We start from the raw sequence: 20,766 nt of genomic DNA, 5'->3' as shown, positions 1-20,766 counted from the left end.
TTATCAAAATACTGAAATAGCTACACTGAAAGGAAAAATCAGCTTCTATATTCACTTCTACTCCGTGTTTCCAATAACATGGATTCCATATTTCCAATGAAGGGATGACTAAATGATGCTGTAACTCAGACACTGATCTTAGTTTTTGCAGAAAGAATTATGGATTTGTATACCACTACCAGAGGTGAACACTATTACACAAGCAACCATATAAAGTGACTGACAAGCAGTGATAGACCTTGTCCAGGCAGGGCCTTGTTAAAGCACATTAACTAACTTGTTCTGTCTTTCCAGCACAGACACACCATGCTGCTCTAAGTGTAAACTAACGCACTGAGAGTTGACAGTACACGCTGCCTTGTGCTCATTGCATTCAAAAAACCAGCCAACCTTTTCTATCACTGTATCTTTGCAGTCTAGGTTCAATGTGTTCTTTACAATTAAAACAGTGTATTACACAACTGGTTCAGCTGAAATGAATTCCAAGAGGAACTCAGATGTTGCTATTTGCTCACTATTTATCCAAAAGTTATTTTACATTCAACAGAAAAACCTTTTCTCATCTGAATAGCAGAAGACATTTAGGAACTCCTTAATAAAATAAGGTAAGAAGGAATATTCTAAACACTAAGTGGAGTTTTCATCTTAAATGCTGCAAATCCTCAAGTAAAGCTGTACTGAGATTCAAACATTACAATTTTTGCAAGCTATATAAGGCCCATGTTCCTTCTAGGAGGTCATTGCAGCCAGACTTATGACCCAGCAAAAAGCCCTTTTGCTCTCTCTGCAGGCCTGCAATGGATGGGAAGGAGATTCTTATTTTCCACACTGTGACACACTGTTGCACTAAATTAGACCTACTATTTGTTTTGTAAATGTTATAACATATTGTTTAAAATGCCATTATTTTGTAAAATTGTGTTTCTCTATTATGCAGACATTGTATATGAACTTAATTGATTCAGTTGCTCAAGTAACTTCATTCCCCCTAATCTATCCTCATACCACAGTACAGAGGCAACAAACCCTGGCACAGCAGCTTTCCAGCTTACTGCAAACTACAGGAGAAAAAAGTAACTACTACCAGAGTAGTCACCAATGTTAAAAAAAACCACAGCAACACAAAAATCAACAAACAAATAAATGTATTATTAAAGAAATTCAGAATTATGTTTCTGTAACTGCTGTTATAAAGATAGAAATGTTAAGAAAGACTTTCTTCATATTGCTGCAAGAATCCCAGCTGCTGAGCATTTACTGTTGCCCAGTAAAACTGGGGTGGATAAATTCCCTGCTGCAATAAAAATGCCTATAAACCCATAAACAAGAGACACATCAGGTCCCTTAAAGAAAAAAAAACAGGACACCATTAGGATGGCCTTTCATTATTAGTGTATCTGAAGGGTTAAGACACATTTTCCTGCCTAAATATAATCAGCAACAGTACCACATTAGTACCCTCAAAAAGTTTTAAAGTGACAAATGATCAAAGAATTGTCAGTGTTTGCTAGTTGTACTGGGAAACATAAAACAACAAATTGCAAGGTGAAGTTATTACAGATTGTTTTGTGGTGAGGAGGTTAGATCAACTTCTAAAAAGCAGTCAGTCATGCATTTCAAGAATTAAATAATTTTGAAACATCCAAAAATTCCCATCTGCTCATATCTGGAAAACTCAACATGATGGGGGGTGCCATTGTAGATGGTGACCATTTTGTCCATGTAACTGGGTTCTCTGAAGTATTATGAGTGTTCTGCTCCATTACTTGCTTGCATTTTTTAAGTTCATGGACTTTCTATGACCATGAACCAATCCTTAACCCCTCTACTTTCCATGCTTGCCTGGCACAATATCACAGTATCTTTGACAGCTCTCCCTTCAGAAACCCTGCCTGTTTGCTAATGCCTGGTGCAGAATGAACACAAGACACTTCTTTTGTAAGCATCTCAAAATACAGGGAATTTTGTTTGTTTAGTCTTTGAAGGATGGGTGCCTGGGGGCTGGATAGGCTTAGGAAATCTTTGAACAGAAAGTAGTGTAGAAAGGTGCTACGTCCTTGTAACAGAGGATTCAGAAGAGTCTGTAATGGACATTAAGGGCTGGCTTCTCATTTTTCTTGGATCATTTTCAGGCAAGCTTTGGCATTTTATACAATTAACTCACTCAAAAACTGTTCTTTGTATTAGCATATCCAAGTGGGAAATTATCTAGAGTCACTTGGACTTGCATAATTGGATTTACTCACCTGGTTTTTGCCTGTAGGACACCAGATTTACCCCAAATAAAACACAAGGAGAATTACAGCAGTTCATTAATTGATTTCATGGATTTTCAGTCACCTAATTTACAGGTCTCAATTAAGAAAGTAATCATTGTTCAGGCTTTCTATATTTTCACACAAGGTACAGAGAAATTATTTGACAAAGCAGATGTGCTCCTGTTTTGATTTGCATTCTGGAAGTACCTCTCTTTATTCATTGTGGAAAGAGCCTAAGAAAACTACCTTTCATACTTAGGTATCTCATTTAGGATGCTATTAGGTGATAGCTGACTTTCAGCTGGTGATAGCATACTTTCAGCTGAAAAATTTTGCATTTTTGCCTCTACTCTGTATATAAGAAAGGTTACTGACTCATAAGAACCCAGTTATGGAGCTCTTTTTTTTGTCCTTTCTCTTTGAAGAACTCTATTTTTTTCAGCAGTTGTCCATGCCCATCATGTAACCCAACCAGTAAGACTACACAAACCTGGTTTCAAAATACAAAATTCAGAGCACTATACTATGCACACAGTTTGCAGAAATTCATTCTATGTATCCCGCAATTGCAAGGTGCAGGTCAGCAAAATGAGGTGATGAAAAAGTACAGTGGGCCTGAATATGAATGGAGAAATCCACACACAATGCTGAATTACTGACACTGGTAGAGGAGCAGGAGAGCAGCCACGACATGGCTTAGTAAATCAGTGAAACGTCTGTGCTCCATGTCTTCATTTCTCATTTGCTGGTTCAAATAAACACTGCTGAATGTTTAACAGGAACCACCAAGAACATTAGCTCAGAGTTTGCATTTCTGGATTGAAACATTTGACAAATGTATAAAGGATAGAAAAATTACTGATAATCACTTAAGGATTCTAATAACTTAAACTGGATGTTAGCAGAATGTTTACTGCACTTTGGGATGGATTTCACAGAATGGAAAGAAACAAAGGCATTTACACCACAAATGAGAGGTATAGAGAAGTAAAGCACTAAAGGCTTGTTTGAGTTGCAAAAAAAAAAAAATCTTATTGAACAACTTAGGACTAAGCTTCTTGGGTCACTTTACCTAGTTAATTCCTTGTAAAGCTTTCTCTTCAAATCCCTTATTCCCTCATCTGTCCTGGCTCTTACAGGCTGTATCTTCCTGACTTTTTAGTAGTTAGCCCAAGCAGGAGGATATATTAATTTTTCATATACACACACACCTCACGTAGTGAAGGAATTATCACCAGTTTTATCCAAGTAAGCTCTTAAAGTTTTCCTTTCCATCATACTCACTTTTTCTACTTCAGAAATGCCTTTTCATTCCCTCTGATACTGCTTTTATCTCACAAAGTCATCAATCTAGCATGTCTTTACATATACTTGCAGAAAATGACTATGATTTTGCTCTACACAAGGACTGACTAGTACTGAAAAGACAGCTTTCATCTTCAATGGCCTTACATGATTCCCTTTTTAAAGAACTGTCACTTTTGAGACTTAGACACATACATAAAACAAGAAAAATAAAACTATGAATAAAAAATAATTATTTCATGAAATAATGTTGTAAGCTTTAGCTAAACCTCCCCCTTGCCTTCTTGATTAAAATTATACTAGTATTTCCATTAACTGACAAATTATGTTATGGAGACAGAAGAGTTATTAATGCAGATATGCCAAAATTTTGCTTCCTACCTCCAATGATAAGGCTGCCATCCGGACAAAGCAGACACAGGCACTGCTTTTATTTTTTATCACCTCCTGTAATTGCTGTGTGGTGGTGTAAGTGTCTGGGCTAACTTCATAGTTACTGTAGATAAAGCCAATACAAAGAATGGCCAACAATATACAGTCCTCTGACTATACAGAAATATTTTTTTTGGATTTGGTAACTCACTTTTGTACTTCACAACTATGTTGCTTAAATTTGCATTGGCTCCAAGAATCCTAGACAGGTAACTCAGCCACAGACACTTCCATCACAATTAGATGAGACAAGTCCCGCCCTGAAAGTCCATGGGATGGAGTAACTTCAGAAAGGTTGTTTTTCCCTAAGATCTAGGGATCATTTCCTAGAGCAGGAATCACAGCCAATGCAAAAACTCTCATTTATTTCACCGAAATCAGGTCCAGGTCAAATGGGGTAATAAAATAATATGGGGCCAACAGACCAGAGAGAAACCACTGCTTTTTGACCTGGAGACTTCAGAATGACACCTGCATGGCATACAGGAAAAAAGGGAGGGCTTTTCTGTAACATGTAAATATAAGAGTGATTGAAAATGACATTCAAAGCTAATGCCTTGTTTCAGTTTAAGAACTACAAACTTATTATGCCTTTTTATTTAGTTAAAATGTTCTATGCCTGAAAGCAAGTTTCTGGATTTCTGAACACTGCAGCATATTTCATGTTCTGAAACTGTACAGCCTTTCTAAATTCATATTCCAGCTCAAATTTCAGTGTATGTCAAACACAAGGTGTTAGGCACACTCACTGCAGTTCTCTTCATACACACAGCCCTGTTCTGGCTTCTACCTTCCAAGAGCAAACCTGCCATCTGCAGTGAAAGCCCTGTCTTGTAAATGCAATTTATAGTTCCCAGGCCACGTTCAGACAGCTTCCTTAGAGGACTCCATCTGTTTTGAAGCTCTTATGCTTTTCCCCCCGTCCTATAATTACACTGTTTTCCCAGTAACTTCATAAACTCTCTTAATGTGTCCTTTCTATTCCTTTTGTAGTCTTAATGGCACAAAGACCTTCGAGTTACCAAATGATGGTAATGTAGGTTAAAATATTTCAACATTCACACAGAAAAATATTAAAAAGGTAATTCACTTTCCTTGCCATCTAAAAAGCCAAATCAAACTGTGTTCTTAAACAATTTAATATTTCAACAAAAATGGGACAATTTCTTTTTTTAAGGGTTTGCACTAACACAGTGTTATCCTCATATTTCTGGCATTTTTGCTCCTGCTGTTATTAATGAAAGGTACTTAAATATATCAAGAGTTTCTCTTATGACATTCTGCACATACCAACTAGAGAGTGAAACAGATATGACGGTCATGGTAAAGTTCTCCAGAAAATCCTAAGAGAGGAGAAAAGGCACTCATTGACTTTCCCTTTGGAAATACCATTTATTTTAACATGTTTCCATCACACTTTCATATCTAAAGGTTGATATTAAAAAAAATAATAGTATTGGGTGGTTAAACAGATTTTTTTCAAGTCACCAAGTTTGCATAAGACTTCTAAATTTGATGATATAGATATATAAAGCATATTTATAATTTTGTTCATTATTTAAACGGTTCAGAGGGGGGCTGAAATGTTTGATCACTCATTGACAGCTGTTGAAAACAGCTCTCACTTTACAACTGGCATATACCTTAGAAACCACAGAGCAGTGGAAGAACTTTTGACAACTGCAAGCTAATAAATGCAGCTCCATTTCAAAAAATCATACAGAAAAATCCATACTCTTCTATAATTCTGTCCTGATTAGGGACAGTATCACCACTTTGAAAACTCAGCTGGTCTCCAGATGGAGTCTTCCTGGTTTAGCAGGAAAACAGAGCAGTAGCAGCAGCACAAGTATGATTCAGTGAAGGCACTGGTAAGCACATTCAGAAAAACGTGACATGCAATTTCCATCGAGAAACAAGTGAGAAGTGGACAGAAGTGCTAAAGGTCACGTGAATCCACTGACAGCAACCTACAGTCTGCAAATATATCAGATAAGCAGATTTTCCTCCATATAAAAATGGCTTTTACATCTACCGAAGGATCACAGCAGCTTCATCTGAGAGCTATGACTGCATCCTTTAAGAACTGCAAAACTAAATAGCATTTACTCTCCAGGATTCATTGAAGCAATGCTGAACAGGATCATCAAGAGGATAAGGTTAAAGTGAAGAGAGCGCAAACTCTCCCAAATATCCTTCCTGCTGTTGCTGTGTTTCCACTAGCTGCACGTGTCCCTACAGCCTTTTATCTGAACTACGTAGGTTCACTGATATAATAGAGCATATGCTACACATCTATAGTCAGGGAGTTTGTGTAACATATGGGTATTTTCTAGGCTTATACAGAGCTGGCTATACCACACTGTCATGCTTTTGCACAGTACAAAGAGAAACTTAAGACCACGAGGAATTGGTCAGGCTGAAATATCCTTTCTGATATTTCACAAAGTGTAAATACAACTGTTAAGCTTTTCTTTCTCCATCTAGACAGATATTATAAATTTATTTGAGAAGGCACGGACTAATCTCTTGCATACACCCTCAATTCAATCCATCCCCTCTCTCCTTTGACACTGACTATGGACTTTGTAGTCATTTCAGCAAGTTTACATTTTTTCTCAGTTATTTCTAACAAACCACACTTACATGGCAGGGAGATGAAAGGTTGAGCAAGATTCTCAGTGCTCATGAGTAAAGTCCCTAACAAGGCACAGCTGATCTACAGACAGACAAAGATATCAACCATGTGTTGAAAATAAACAGTTGCAGTCAATTCTCTTGTGCTGGAAGCGGGGAGGAGCGTGCTGGCAATATCTGAGCAGCGAGAACGATGCTGCCACTTCCCTGGACCTGCGTTAATCCGGTGATGGGAGTATGTTGTTTATACAGTCACAGCTCTCATGTCTATCTGCTGTTCTCACCATCTTGACCTGACATGAATAGTTTTGAAACCATTTGTTCTTGTCAGAAGTGTGATAGCATCACAGGAAGGCAAACTGGTCTGCAAAATAACAGCTCTGAGAAACAAGCGAAATGTCTAAGTTGACACACAAAATTTCAGCTATTTTTATAAACCTTTCTGCTTCCCAACTACCTCATACCCAGTATTTCCAAGGCAATATTCATAAATCTCAACAGTAGATTCTTTGGAAGCTACAATGTAATAAAAGTGTGTATCTGCAGAAGGGCAAAATACATTTTTGTCCCAAATCATACAGCCGAAGAGAAGAGTCTTGGATTTTCCAACCCCATCACTCATCCCCTCACCTCCTGCTGAGGCAGTCTAAGAAGCTACATCATGGATTTACAAACACTCACCAGTGAACAGCTATTTAATACCCTGAGCTGAACATGCTCATCAACAGCAAGTTTACCAGTTTCTGGGAGGTAACACCAGACTTAATATTTGCCATCCTCCTGATTATTGTGAAGCAGTATTTCCTTAGCAGTAATGCGATTCTGTTGCTGTAGTCAACATACTGTAAATGCCTGTATTTTATAGACTGCACTGCATGTTTCAAAGCATTTTATACCACTGGAATTATCAGGTACCATACAGTATGGTAAGTCCTCTTAAAAAAACCCAACAACTTTAAAAGGATAAAAATACTTTGGATGTATACTTCCCAATGTATGTTGTAAATATTTACACTTACAAGCGGGAAAATGTTTTCAGTGAAATCAAACCAGAACAAAAACCAATGGGTCCATGACATGCTGGGCAGATCTAGAATTTGAACATGCCATAGAAATGCAACACAGGAACAGGCTTCACATATTGTATGCACCTTAAGCCATAAAAAACAGTGGGGAGCCTTTTTGCAAGCAGCAAACCATACAGTGATGTATAGCAGTAAGTGCTTGTACCTCTTGTGGCTCAAGACTCTCCATAAGCCCTCACAGAAAAGCATTTTCCTAAGTCCTTCCTTCATCAAAACTTTATGATTTTTCTTTTTAGTTTGCAGACTTTTTGCCATCACAGCTACCAGTTCCTATGTGTATATCTGCAACAATTGTAGACTGGGTAAGACATTCCTACTGTTTCAATAACTTTCTGACAATGTCAATTCCAAATGTAAAATGGTAATTAACTCTAGATTGTAGAAGATCTATTTATGAAATTGTTTAGCTTTTTTCAAATGAACCCATACTAACCACTGAGAAAATAGAAGGTTTCTGCATTGTTCATAGAATTTGCAAGTCATTATCAGGAACAGCAACTTTAAGAAAAACAAAGATATTTATGTAAGAGAGAACAGTATGTAGGACAATTAGTGACTTTGTGTATTACTTTCACTGAAGTACATATAGAAACTCTGTGGTCCATTCTGACAATTCGTAATCCAACTGCAGCAGAAAAAAATGGCTTATCTTACTAAAGAAAATCAACAGTTCAGTAACATTTTTATGAAGACATAACTCATGTTTAAGAACATAGCTTGTGAATATTATTAGCACTATCTGTTCAAAATAGATTGATGGAATCAATGAAAAATAAAGTACTTGTCAATATGAAAAAAGTTACAGAGAACTAGGGCTGAAAGGAGTACTTATTATAATTCAACTAATCAAGGTTGCATGTATTTAAGCACTGATTGAGACTGTATTTTATTACCCATGAAAGCAGTATACCTACTGAGAAGTCACCTCATTTTGTACTTGCTATTTCTCTTTTAAACAGAGAAGCTCTAAATGCTTCATAAAAAGGGACAAACCTATAGGAAGCATTAATTAAAAGAACAAATACTTAAACTTCCATTATGGGCTTACTATTATTATTATTATTATTATTATTATTATTATTATTATTATTATTATTATTATTATTATTTCCAGATATAACCAGGGCCTATGTGAAATAACTATGGAATAAATCAATAAATCTGGGGGACAAACTGTGGACCTGCACACAAGGTATCAGGACTGGCAAGAGAAGACTGACAGACAATAATCCAGAAAAGTTTAAGTACCCCTTTTTCCCTACCCAGAAAAGTTTTGACAGATTTCTTTGTTTTCATGTTGGAAATTGCACTGTTTTTCCTGGAGTTTCAGGTGGAAAGGGGAAATTTTGACTAAAAGGAAAGATAATTTTAATCAACACTTGTTGGTAATGTTAAAGATTTTTTTCTTTTTCTGAGCAAAAGAATATGCTGATTTCCGTTTCACACAAGAAGAACGGTTATCAATTTGGTTTTTTAAAGATTTAAAGTGATTTTTTAATAACATTATTTATGGGCTTAAATCACTACAGTTATTTTGGAAACAAAAAAAAAATATTATCATTATTAGACTGAAAGCAGATTCAGGTCAATGCAGTGTAAGACTTTACATAGTAATCAATAAAAATGTCAATACAAACAATTCCTAAAGGCACCATATGACATTCCAATGGGAGAGAGGGAGGGGATTCTTCATTTTCTACTTAGACGCCTTGCTTCCTTTATCAGCAGATGGCAAACAAATTACTAGTTCAATCCATATGTCTGTATCTGATAGACAGTGTTTTACAAGTCTGAAATTAGTTTGAAACATTTTGAAGTTGGCCAGACTACAGAGGAAAACAGGATAACTTTGTCTATAATGAAAAGTTGGTTTTGTCATAACAAATACTTCCACAAGCTACTACCCATCCAGACTCATTCAGTCGCTAATGGAATTGTACCCAAAGACATAATCTGTGTTTAACAGACTAACAATTTGTAGTTTCACCCTTTCTGCTCTTCTGCTGTGCTCCAACATGTCTCCTTCCACTAGCTGAGGTTTCCTAAGTGGTGCTGATGAAAGCAAGCGAGGCCATGAGAATATTTTTGGTGGGAAGGGTATCAGATGGCGAGGGACGCTTGTGCACAGGCATTCCAGAGCAAACCTGTCAGAGCACAGCCTGAGACCAGCGCCCGGCCCCAGCCATGGCACTGCACACACGCCGAGAACAACACTGAGACACTCTGGCTTCATCTCTCCCCATCAGAAAGCCTCTATTTGCAATGCAGACAATGTATATTTTAGGAAAGGCAGAGCAGAAAGCCTAGACAGATTTTATAACAAAGTGAACGGTTTGGTAAATTTCTTTCAAAAGACAGCTCCAAATCTGGAGAATTTTAATGACTTGTATTATAGTAAACTGTGAGTTCCATAAAAGAATGAGGGGGGAGAGAGCCAAACCAAACTAAAGAAGACAAGAAAAGAGTGGTTTCAGTGAACTTTCTTTGTAACTTGGCCAAGCAAAGAGGGAAGCCCTATACTGATAAAAACAGCTGACAGCAGGGGTCTAGAGGCATTCACAGCCAGGCAGAACAGCAGGCACACACAGCAGCTCTCCAGGCACTTGGGAGCCCTTTGGTGTGGATTCCTGGATAAAGTTCCAGCCCACTTACCAATACTTACAAAATTTAATTTGTTTGCCAGGGACTAACAGCACCAGCACAGATAAAATATTTCTCAATTCAGCACTTTTAAAATGTTCTTTACTTCCAACAGTGACGTACCTGGGGGACTAGTGCCCAAAATAGTTTATGCTTCACCTCTTAAGCAGGGTATCACTAAGAAAGCCCTCAAATACTGCTAGCAGTGACTACAGTTTCACTCCAAGCTGTCTATTTGCTCACTGAAATAATGCATTTCAGGAAAAGCTTTGTCTAGAGGTCTACAATGCCAACTTGGGGCAGAGAAGTTGAATACAACACCTCTCCTGAGATACACAAAGTTGGTCATGAGGATTTAATTAAAATATGAGGAGTCATTTATACCAAGAAACTGAGGGTCCAAGTTTAACAAACATCAACTTTTGAAGTCCCTACATCACATATGATAGTTGTTATAGATAACCACTGCAAAGACCTCTACCCTTCAACCATTTCGCTTACTATTAGAAGGCAAAGGCAAATCAATTAAGTGATGATCAAGACTACAGTCCTAAAGGCATAAAATATATATTTAAAACTTATGCTAAGCAGAACATAATTTTCTGTAATGGAAAAATGTAAAGTTGCAACAGTTCTCTACTTTAAAAATTATTAATATTTGTCCTACAAACCATTCTGCTAAATAATTACAGAAATTTTGTTTTCAGTCGAAAACCTTTTTTACTCTTAATTTAAACATTAATCTAGTTTTTTAAATTTAATTCTGATTTTTAACCTAATTTAAAATTAGTAAACATACACATGTATGCACACAAACATATATAGATGCCAAGATATTTACAAGGCTTGAAGCCTACAAGACTTTAATCACATTTTCCATTAACTCTCCCCACCCCTAAAGGTCTGCATAAAGTAGGGTTTATGAGAATCTTAAACAAAAGAAAATATTTAAGTTTCTAGCACACCTCAGTCAAACATAAATGGATTTCAGTAATATACTAACAGGTGCCGTATGTGAAGTGCTTTATGGATGTTTTGTCTTCTTCATCAGCTGCAGGGAGCAATGTCAAAATAACCACCACAGGATGAGTCCATAACCGAATTGTGAAGAAAACACTTTTCTCAAGAAACAGGTTGACTAAATTTATTCTGCAAAATGCAAACTTTTAAAGAGGTCTGGAATATGCCCATTTTGGGTTGGAAGAGGAGCTGCCATGAAACATTGAAAAAATATAAAATACAACCCAGTACTTTCTACCTCAAAAGCACAAATCCATGAACATTAAAGCAGTTACTATCAGAAGAAAAAAAAACCTCATAAATATGTAAAGATGCTATTCTCCATATGTCTTGTAAAGAGGATAATAGCCTTATATTAAGTTTTGCTTTGATTTGTAAGCTTTCACCTTGTGGTGTTTGCCCTACAGCCTTTTAGTCATGTACAGACTGGAGAAGTGAGATCTTTGAAGTGTCCAACTTCCAGTGAAGTTACTAGCATTTTTTAATAAGTCTTAAGAGGTCTGTGTGTGATTTACTGTAATTTCAGAACAAGCTCAGAAATTCACCCTAACTTGGAAAGAATGGGAGAGTCATTTGAGCACATTATCACTGTTAGGGCAAGGGGGGGAGAGAGGCATGAAAATAATCTGGAACGTGATCAAGTCAAATTCAAAATACTGTGTATATAAATGTTATTACTGAGAACTTTCAGGGCAACAAGACAGTTTTGTATAGATGAGATTTTTTTTTGCAGCCAGTAAATATAGTTTAAGTGATTCGCAGCCAATTTTTATAATTGCAATGAAGCAGCTGTGATCAAACTCTATTTGTAGAATCATAATAAATTTGCCCCCACCTACTAAAATTAGTTCTAAGCATCCAAAATTCCCATTTGAACATCTGACTGAACAAAACAGGCATTGCTCCATGCCAAAAACTGGAGGAAATAGACCTAAAATATGCCATTTTCTCACCAGAAATTGTAGGCTCCCAGAATAACATGTGAATTAAAACTCATTTCAAGCTTGTTTGCATTGCTCCTCATTCCCATTCATAACAAATTTCTTGACAAATGTTCTGATTATTTCTTTTTTTTCCTCACTTTTTTAATTTAAACATAATTTTCAAATCACAGACAGTCTTGCAAGGAGAAACAGCTGATAGTACAACCCATTTGAAAATGGAAAGGGTGGAATTTTACTCTCAGTAAGAGCTTGAGGCAACTTACATGATTAAAGACTGTACTGTAAGCCATCGTTAAAAGACTTCTTCCCATAAGTGAAAATGTGCAGTCTGCTACCATACACATCAGAGGCACATAAACCAAAATGAGCTCAAAGTCAACCAAGAAATGTAAATGTCTCGCTCCAAAATTCCTGCCTTTGCTTTTTTTTCCCTCTCTCCACAAGGCTGAAGGAAAGAATACAAATTTCAACAAAGTTAATATTAAAATCAGTTTTTTCAGTTTTCCTCTTTCATTGGTATTCTTGAGGAAGTTTGCACCAACACATTCAGAGAAGATAACCACCAATATTGATGCAGGATGCCTATGAATCAGGCTCTTCTTGCTTCCACTATCACAGAACTGTTGCACAATAGTTTCACACATCTCTCTTCACTCCTGCCCTTCTAGATGGGAAATTCCCATTTTACAGACAGAATTAGGAAACAAAGGTCTCGAGCAGCCAAGAAATCACAGGAAATTAACCCTCTAACTAGGACAAACATGATTCACCAACCTGAGATTTGGAAATCTCAGGCAGACCAGGGATACACAAACACAGCAGATTTCCAAGGCTGTTCACAAGCTGCCTGCAGTGCTGCACAACCTGAGCTGCCACAACCCCATTTGTTTCAGAAACCTAATGCTGTACACAACACAAAAAAAAAAATATTTCCCCTCTTGTCTTCATGCTAAAAAATATATCCTATCTGAACTCTAAATAATGTTAATATGCAACAAGAATACATATATTTATGGATTTATATTACATGCACATGATTATATCACTATAACAAAGACTGTAAGATTTTCTAAAATATATATACGCTACTACAAAAATGCTTAGAAAAACATCAGCAAGAACCACTTAGCCCCTATAAAGCCTCATTTTAAAAACAGAACTTGGTGGAAGAAGTAAATGAATTATATTAAGCAGGAAATTGTTCACTAAATCAATTGGGCTACATTAGAGACCTGAAAATTAAGACTAGTTCCAAGGTGACCATATGCATATTCTGAGGAGTGCCAAGGTAACAAAAGACATTCCAGAAAACCTTTTTCATGTCTTACACACACACACACAAACACATGCGCGTATATATATGTATTTCAGCACACATCTGTTCATCTAACAACTATTTTTCAGAGTTGTTCTTTATAACTGGCTGTGTCATCACCCCTAGATACCCTCATGACAAAAATCAAAGCACGTATGTGCAGTGTTTATTCATAAATCTCTTTATAAATCCTTACCATTTTAAATTTGTTCAGATGTGGACAGCATCTGGATTTCTTCAAATCAGTTATAATTACAATGTTCCCTTCTTAGCCCAATAAATTAAACATTTATTTGCTGTCTATCATAAGATCCCTCCTCTAAAAGAGTGTATTTATTATGTCTTTTAATTGCCAAATACAACTAGAGGATCATCTGAAATTCAGTACAGAAAGCAACTCTGCACTTCCAGATCCTGGAGGTATCTTTACATAGATTTTCACTGTTCAGCACCATGGTACTTCAGGCAAAAATAGAATTATGTACAATCCTTGCCTGCATTCATCTGTGAAATTTAATTTTCCATTGAAAATCTACATGTTAGCAGCAAGTTCTGTCCTCAAGCATGAATGTGTGTTTCTTATTGGATCCAGTTTGGCAAAGTTTCTAAATACAACTGAAGCTTCCATTTCACTTCAGGTATACAATCTATTGCTAAGTACTATTGGCAATGCAGAATAATAACAGAGCTGTATAATGGCTACAGTCACACTTAATTTTTCAAAACTTAGGTAAAGCTCAACAAATTCTTTAATTCAGCCATCATGCAAGAAGCTGCATTTACCTATTTCCCATTTGAAACAAGGCTCCCCACTGATAGTTCTCTGCACCATTTGGATTGGAGGGAAATGTTTGCCTTTGCTGTGCCCACAGCTGCGCCCCCACACACAACCTGCAGCCACTGTCAGCACAATGTAAAAGTAAAAAGAACCATCAGGAATGTATTTGAAGAGGGTAAAAACAATATTTGCTACCCGAATCAGTCATACCTACAAGAAGGGCACTGCCTCGCTGCATGTGCCCGGTTGGGGCTACAGGCCGGGCTGCTCTCAGAGCCAGCTCAGAGGGGCTGAGCCCCACCAAGAGCTGCGAGCCCAGCCCAGGGCCAGGGGGCCTGGCTCGAGCTGCCGCTTGCTGCAGGCCCCTGTTCAGCCCAGAGGATCCTGTCAGGGGGCCCCTCTGTGCCCAGACATCCAGGCCAGAGCAGAGGGGGCTGCCAAGGAGCAGCACACCGAGAAACCAAGGATGCTCCCACCCTTGTGCCAAGCCCTCTCCTGCTGTTCCCCATGGCAGGGGTGGCACTGAGCCACACTGTTATCTTCACCCAGGTTATCCTCACCCAGGTTATCTTCACCCAGCAAACCAAGCCCAGGTGGAGGCATGTGGCATCCAGGCCAAAACAGTGCAGGGACCCTTCTCACTCTCACCTAGGGCAAGACACCAAATACCTGACCAGAGAGAGCAAAAGCGACATCCTCCTACTTGAACTAGGAAGAGGCGTATAAAACTGAGCTAATTTCAGGTGACACTGATCGTCAATCTGTTTTGGCCCCTCTGTTCAATACAAGAAAGCACTCTTTTGTTCTCATCTGCATTACGATCTCATCTATCCAAATGCAGCAGCTTGTTTTAAATCAAGATTTATCTCGGTTCTCCCTGCTTGAATCATTGTTATTGATCATAGCAACTTCAATAAACCCTGCTGCTTACCCAACGGCCTGGGGGCCTGTACCCATCTCCCCAGCCCTTTGTTCCACAAACTGATTCACCTTTTCATCAAGGATTTTGACGTAGCTGCTGCCCTTTTGCATTATTACCGTGCCCCACCCAAATAATGATTTTATCACTTAATTCTCTTCCAGACCACATTTCGTAAAAGGGAGAACAAAAAAAAAAAAAAAAAAAAAAAGAAGAAGAAGAAGAAAAAACCCCTATGCCCTGCTGGGTGGGTAAACATGGACAAGGTGGGGTTGTCTCACCACATGACAGACACACCCCACACAAAAACCAGAAACATGCCTTTCATTGGGCAGGTTAACATTTTTCTAAAAGTTACTTTCTAGTCCTATCTGATCACTGTCAGGATGAGTAATGCAAAACATTCAATTTCTTGTGGGTTTGGTTCCAGTAGTTACTAAAAGCAGCCAAGTACATGTTTGTTTCTAAACTACTTGAAAACCTTCAGAAAGTTACTTTAGAAAGTTCCTGAGCCCTTCACCAGCACAGGGATTTTAGCCGCCTCCGTTTTGCACGGTAAACACAAAGCTTCAAAACCATTTATCTTCAAGTACTAACTTTATTTTCTCATTTTCCTTGTTGGAGGATTCTTGCCATTTTCCAGGATGTAGTTAAATGTAAAAAAGTAGCCCACTGACTCCCCAGGCAGAGACTTGTGGAAACAGGTGCCTTTAAAAAAAATGAAAGACTTTGTCAGCTCTCTGACCTGCCAGAGCTCTGTGCATTAGTAACACACAGCGCCTGCTGAGCTCCCCTCAGCTAATTAGAGGACCCGTATGGCAATGAATGGCCTTGACTATAAATACTTCCTGAAAGATCTCTAACAGAGTCAGAGGAAATGGGAAAAAAATGAGATGCAGCTACAGAGAAACTATTTCAGATGTTTCTTGTTTAAAGGGCTGCTTTTTTTTTTTTCTTAAGTTGCTTAGGGATGACATGCAGTATCCAAGACTTTCAGCAAATTAATGTGAGAAGTGTGATACAATTATATGCATTGAATTTAATTCTGTAGATATACTATTAAGATGCTGCTATGAGAAGGTGATTGGAAGTAGGACACAATGCCAAAGAATACAAAAACTTCCATCTGTCACCCTGGAGGGACCACCAAAAATTCATATTTAAACCAAGATCCCACTCTGTGTGCTTGAACCTGCTCATGCTGCTTCTTGAGTTCACAATAAAAGCAGCAGCAGCATCTAGCAGCATCAGAGGCAGGTTTTACCTCAAATGTATGTTATTCTTCTGGCCAAGAATTGTATGTGCTTATAATAAGTCTTCTGGAAATCATAAAGGACAGTTCAGCATTTCCACTGCTTTGCAGCTATTTGGCATCCAGCTCTGTGGATAATAGGAGTCAATACCTTATAATAGGAGACATGATGATTTGCCACTAGGGACTATGTCTGATATTTACTACACTGATACTAAATCAATTATATGTAGATTTAATACTTATGTACCAATTGCATATTTTTAAATTAGCTCTGCCACTCACCTACATAGGAGAATGCAAAACAAGGAAAGGGGAAATAATTTTTTCTAATTTTCTATCTCCCCCAAATTTAAAGCTGTATGACCAGCTTTAGCCAGAATGCCATATGAAATAGCACAAGTGCAAATATCACAGACAAAAAGAAAATAACTCTTCTCAAAGTAAATGAAACTTTTTTGAAGTGCCGTGATTTCCTGTAGTGTCTAAACAGTCTGATCATTATGGTGCAAAATAATCTCAGTTTAACAGAAGAGCAGATTTTATCCTTTGCACCATATAAAAAGCTCATAGTAAAGGTTAACATGACCTCAGTCATATATTTAATTTTACATCCTGCAGTATGGCTTTGATAAAAATCCACAGTACTTTTGGAATAATGTGACAATATTATTGTGTACCCTTTTATGGTACACAAATCCCTCCACAAACTATGATTAGTACACAAAGTGATCTTGCTGTGTGCAGGTCCATGTGACCCCACGGGACAGACACACTGACCTGTGTTATTACTGCATCTTTGCTGGTTAAACTACAATGTCTCTACCAACACCTTTTGGTGGGCTAACTAGGCCTGTGTATAGGTCTGAAGGCTCAGGCTACAATTCCCTATTTTGTGGAAAACTTTTATGCTGCAGTGTCCATACAGACCAAAACAGGACACTTCATTTAAAATCAGTTTAGCAAAAAGTTCCTGCTGTCCAAGATCTGCACTGTCAAAGCATTAAACAATCTGCCTGGCCTGGAGTCTCCTGGCTGCCAATGTGCTACCCAAAAAAAGGAACATTTTTGCATCTCAATAGACCTTCCAGTATCAACAAATCTTTCAACTAGAAAATCAGCTACTCTAAGGAAGAGCAGAAATAATGTCCACATTGTACCACGCTGAGGTACATTTTTGGTAATTCCCATTTGTAAAACATACTGCTTCACTGTAAGTACAGCTGCTGGAAATATTTTAATAAGAAAAATAAATTAAAGCTACTCACAGAAGTGTACCAAGCCCCTGAGAAAGATTCTGTTACACACACACAGCTTGGAAGCATTCTCAGGGATAAAGGTGCATCAACTGCACATGTGTGTTTGCATTGTCTCCAGCTCCCGAAAGGTCACAAGCAGTTTGGTCTTTCAGATTCTAAAAATGAGAGAAATCTTACCCCAATGACTCCCACAGACAATCTACTGCAGCACAGAATCTAGGGAAGGACCATGGTCATCATGTACAGAAGGAATACAGGAAATAGCATATAAATGGCTTAGTCAACATCCAAAGCTGAAAATTACTCCAAGCAATTTCTAAAAATTAATTATCCTGTAAGCATTAAGAATTTCTGAGGGCTACGGTATATTTTCACCCCTTCTCCAATTGATTTGCATTGTCTCTGACATTTTACCAAAATGCTAATCACTTTTAAACCTGTACTATCAACCTCTATCTACTTGAAAAAAATGTGAAAAAATCTTATCTCCTCTTTATCTTCCCCACACCATCAAGAAAGTAAAAAATTAAAAGCACGTGGAATTGCTGCTACTGTCAAATCATTACAAATCATTTGTAATAAGCAGAACCACTTTATAAATACAGAATAGCCAGTACAACCAAAGGGATGTGTTAGAAACTTTCTTTTTTAGTCCATTTCTCAGTGTTTTTTATTCACTGAGTAATTCCAAATTTTTGGCTTCCTCTGTGTCAATCTTCAGGGGGAAAAAAATGAAGGTGTCCACAGTGATTTTATTATAGGTTTTGTTTCCTAGTCACCAGTTGTCCTGGGATACAGTGTTTTGCATAAGCATTCATTATATGATACTAGAAGGATGTATTGAGTTAACACTTTGCTTTCAGAGAGAACCAAATTTTAGACAGCATTAGCTGCTCCTACTAGCCATTTCACATTAGAAAAATAAATGTAGAGAAAAGTAGATAATAATGAGTAGATAATAATGAGAGATTTGCTTAACAACAGTGCATTTTTTTATTTCAGAGGATTACAAAAATTAGTTTTTCAAGCTTTTCTGAACTTTTTTTTTTCCTCTCTGGGCCAACTGAGCTTCTGGGCATACATATGTGTATGACAGATAATCCTTGACACTAAGCTCCCAATGGTCAAGCTGACCATCTCTTTGTCTTCTTATTCATAGCTCCAGTACTGCATCTCATAACTCTGTCTGCAGAAAGCTAAATCAAGAGCAAATTGAAGGAGTTGGGTTTCTATGATCTTTTTCACAGATTGAAAAGAAGAGGGAACTAGTATCACTCACAGAATCACACTCCCAATATCGTCTATCCTTCTGATCACCCCTTACCTTCAAGAAGTTTCAATTCTCATTTTGTTTTCTCTGATGAAAACAGATGATGAAATATGTAATATTAGGGACTCTGTTCAGCAGATGAAAAAAGTTAATCTCCTTTCCCCCACTTTTTTTTTTTTTAATATTTCAAGCTAACAAAAGCAACTTGCCCAATTTTCAAAGAAAAGTGAAAATTCAAATATTATCAGTAAGGAAAAGACACAGACAAACAAGTCCTTGGCACAATAGAGTTCAAAGAGCGTGGCAGTTAAAGGTGTACACAAAAGTAATTCCTGTTTGAAGGACTGAAGGTTTTATCAACCACTATAAACACCATCTGCTAATAAATCATTATAAAAGAAAAGTAGAGTTGTACATGCCTTAAAATGTAAGGAATTAATCTATATGCACTGTTAATACACAAAAGTAAGACCTTTATCTTTTTTCCAGAGAAATATGGAAGATATAGGATTTTTAGTCCCAGAAGTGATGAGTATGGAAGATACAGGATTTTTAGGCCCAGAAGTGATCACACTATTTCAAAATTGACAAAATATTAATTTGAAAACATATGCATATATAAAAGTGGTTTTATATAAAGACTTTAAAAAAGAATCTGAAGTTATTTTTAAAATGACATAAGAAGCAGCCAGCATACAGTTTCCCATTCTGTATTCAGCAGTGGCTCAAACAAGTAATAATGGCCTTATTCTACTGTTTACTAAGGTTTTAGGTCCAGCTACCAACCAAATTAAGACCTTTATAGAGCTGATTCTGCATACTACCATGTCCCTTTGCAGATTTTTGTTTGGCTTTCTTTCATTCTCTGGCAGCGAAAAAATAAATGAAAATATTTGAAAAATTGAAAATAAATGAAAGTAATTTGGATTCTGATAAACCACAGATTAAATGGCTCCTCTGGCGAATCTGTCTGCACATGGCTAAGAACCAGTACAAGAACTGAGGTGGGATGTAACTAACATCATATGTACAGCAGGAATTCCACTGCTGCATGGGTTTATGTATGTATTTTAATACTTATTTCGTGTTGGAGGAGAGAAATATAATCCTGCCATCCACAGTGAGCACACATCCAGGTTAGCAACAAGGAACCTATCATACCATAACTGCTTCTCATACACTTAAAATCTGAGAACAATAACTAAGGTACAAAAGTTTGTGGTCCCCATAAATTGTGTGCAGGGTTTAAATTGCAGACACTCTATTTTATAATTAGAACGGCTGCAGTATTTTTAAGAACATTGACTTAATTTAAAACAGCTTTTAAGACTCCTATATGCACAGAGACAGATATACCTGTGTATAATCTTAGTAGACCATGGAATAAAACATTTATCTTCCTTTTTACATGTTACATGTGACATTGTTACACTAATTGATTCTATGGTTACAAATGCTGTTGTAAAAGAAAAAAAAGGAAACCAGCAGATCATCACTTCCATTCTAGTAAGCTTTGTCTGCAGACTGACTTCTCCTGTGGCAAGTTTCTATAAATTCAGATAGGGAGCAGCTCTTGAAAACATGTGATGACATCAGGAGAAAAGCATTTGTCTCCCTGTTCAGCTCCTCAGAATATGAGATCTCTTCTAACC

At 37.3% G+C, this 20,766-nt stretch overlaps 1 protein-coding gene across 6 annotated transcripts in view; it reads right to left on the bottom strand.

Annotated features, from left to right (window-relative positions):
- The window catches only part of TRPS1 (transcriptional repressor GATA binding 1), a 211,990-nt gene that overhangs the window by 125,831 nt on the left and 65,393 nt on the right, over positions 1–20,766 (bottom strand). The window lies entirely within an intron of this gene.

This window comes from Zonotrichia albicollis, chromosome 1, assembly GCF_047830755.1.
Source record: "Zonotrichia albicollis isolate bZonAlb1 chromosome 1, bZonAlb1.hap1, whole genome shotgun sequence".
Taxonomy (NCBI): Eukaryota; Metazoa; Chordata; class Aves; order Passeriformes; family Passerellidae; genus Zonotrichia; species Zonotrichia albicollis.
The sequence above is the reverse complement of the archived record's forward strand: the minus strand, read 5'-3'. Positions and strand labels throughout refer to the sequence as shown.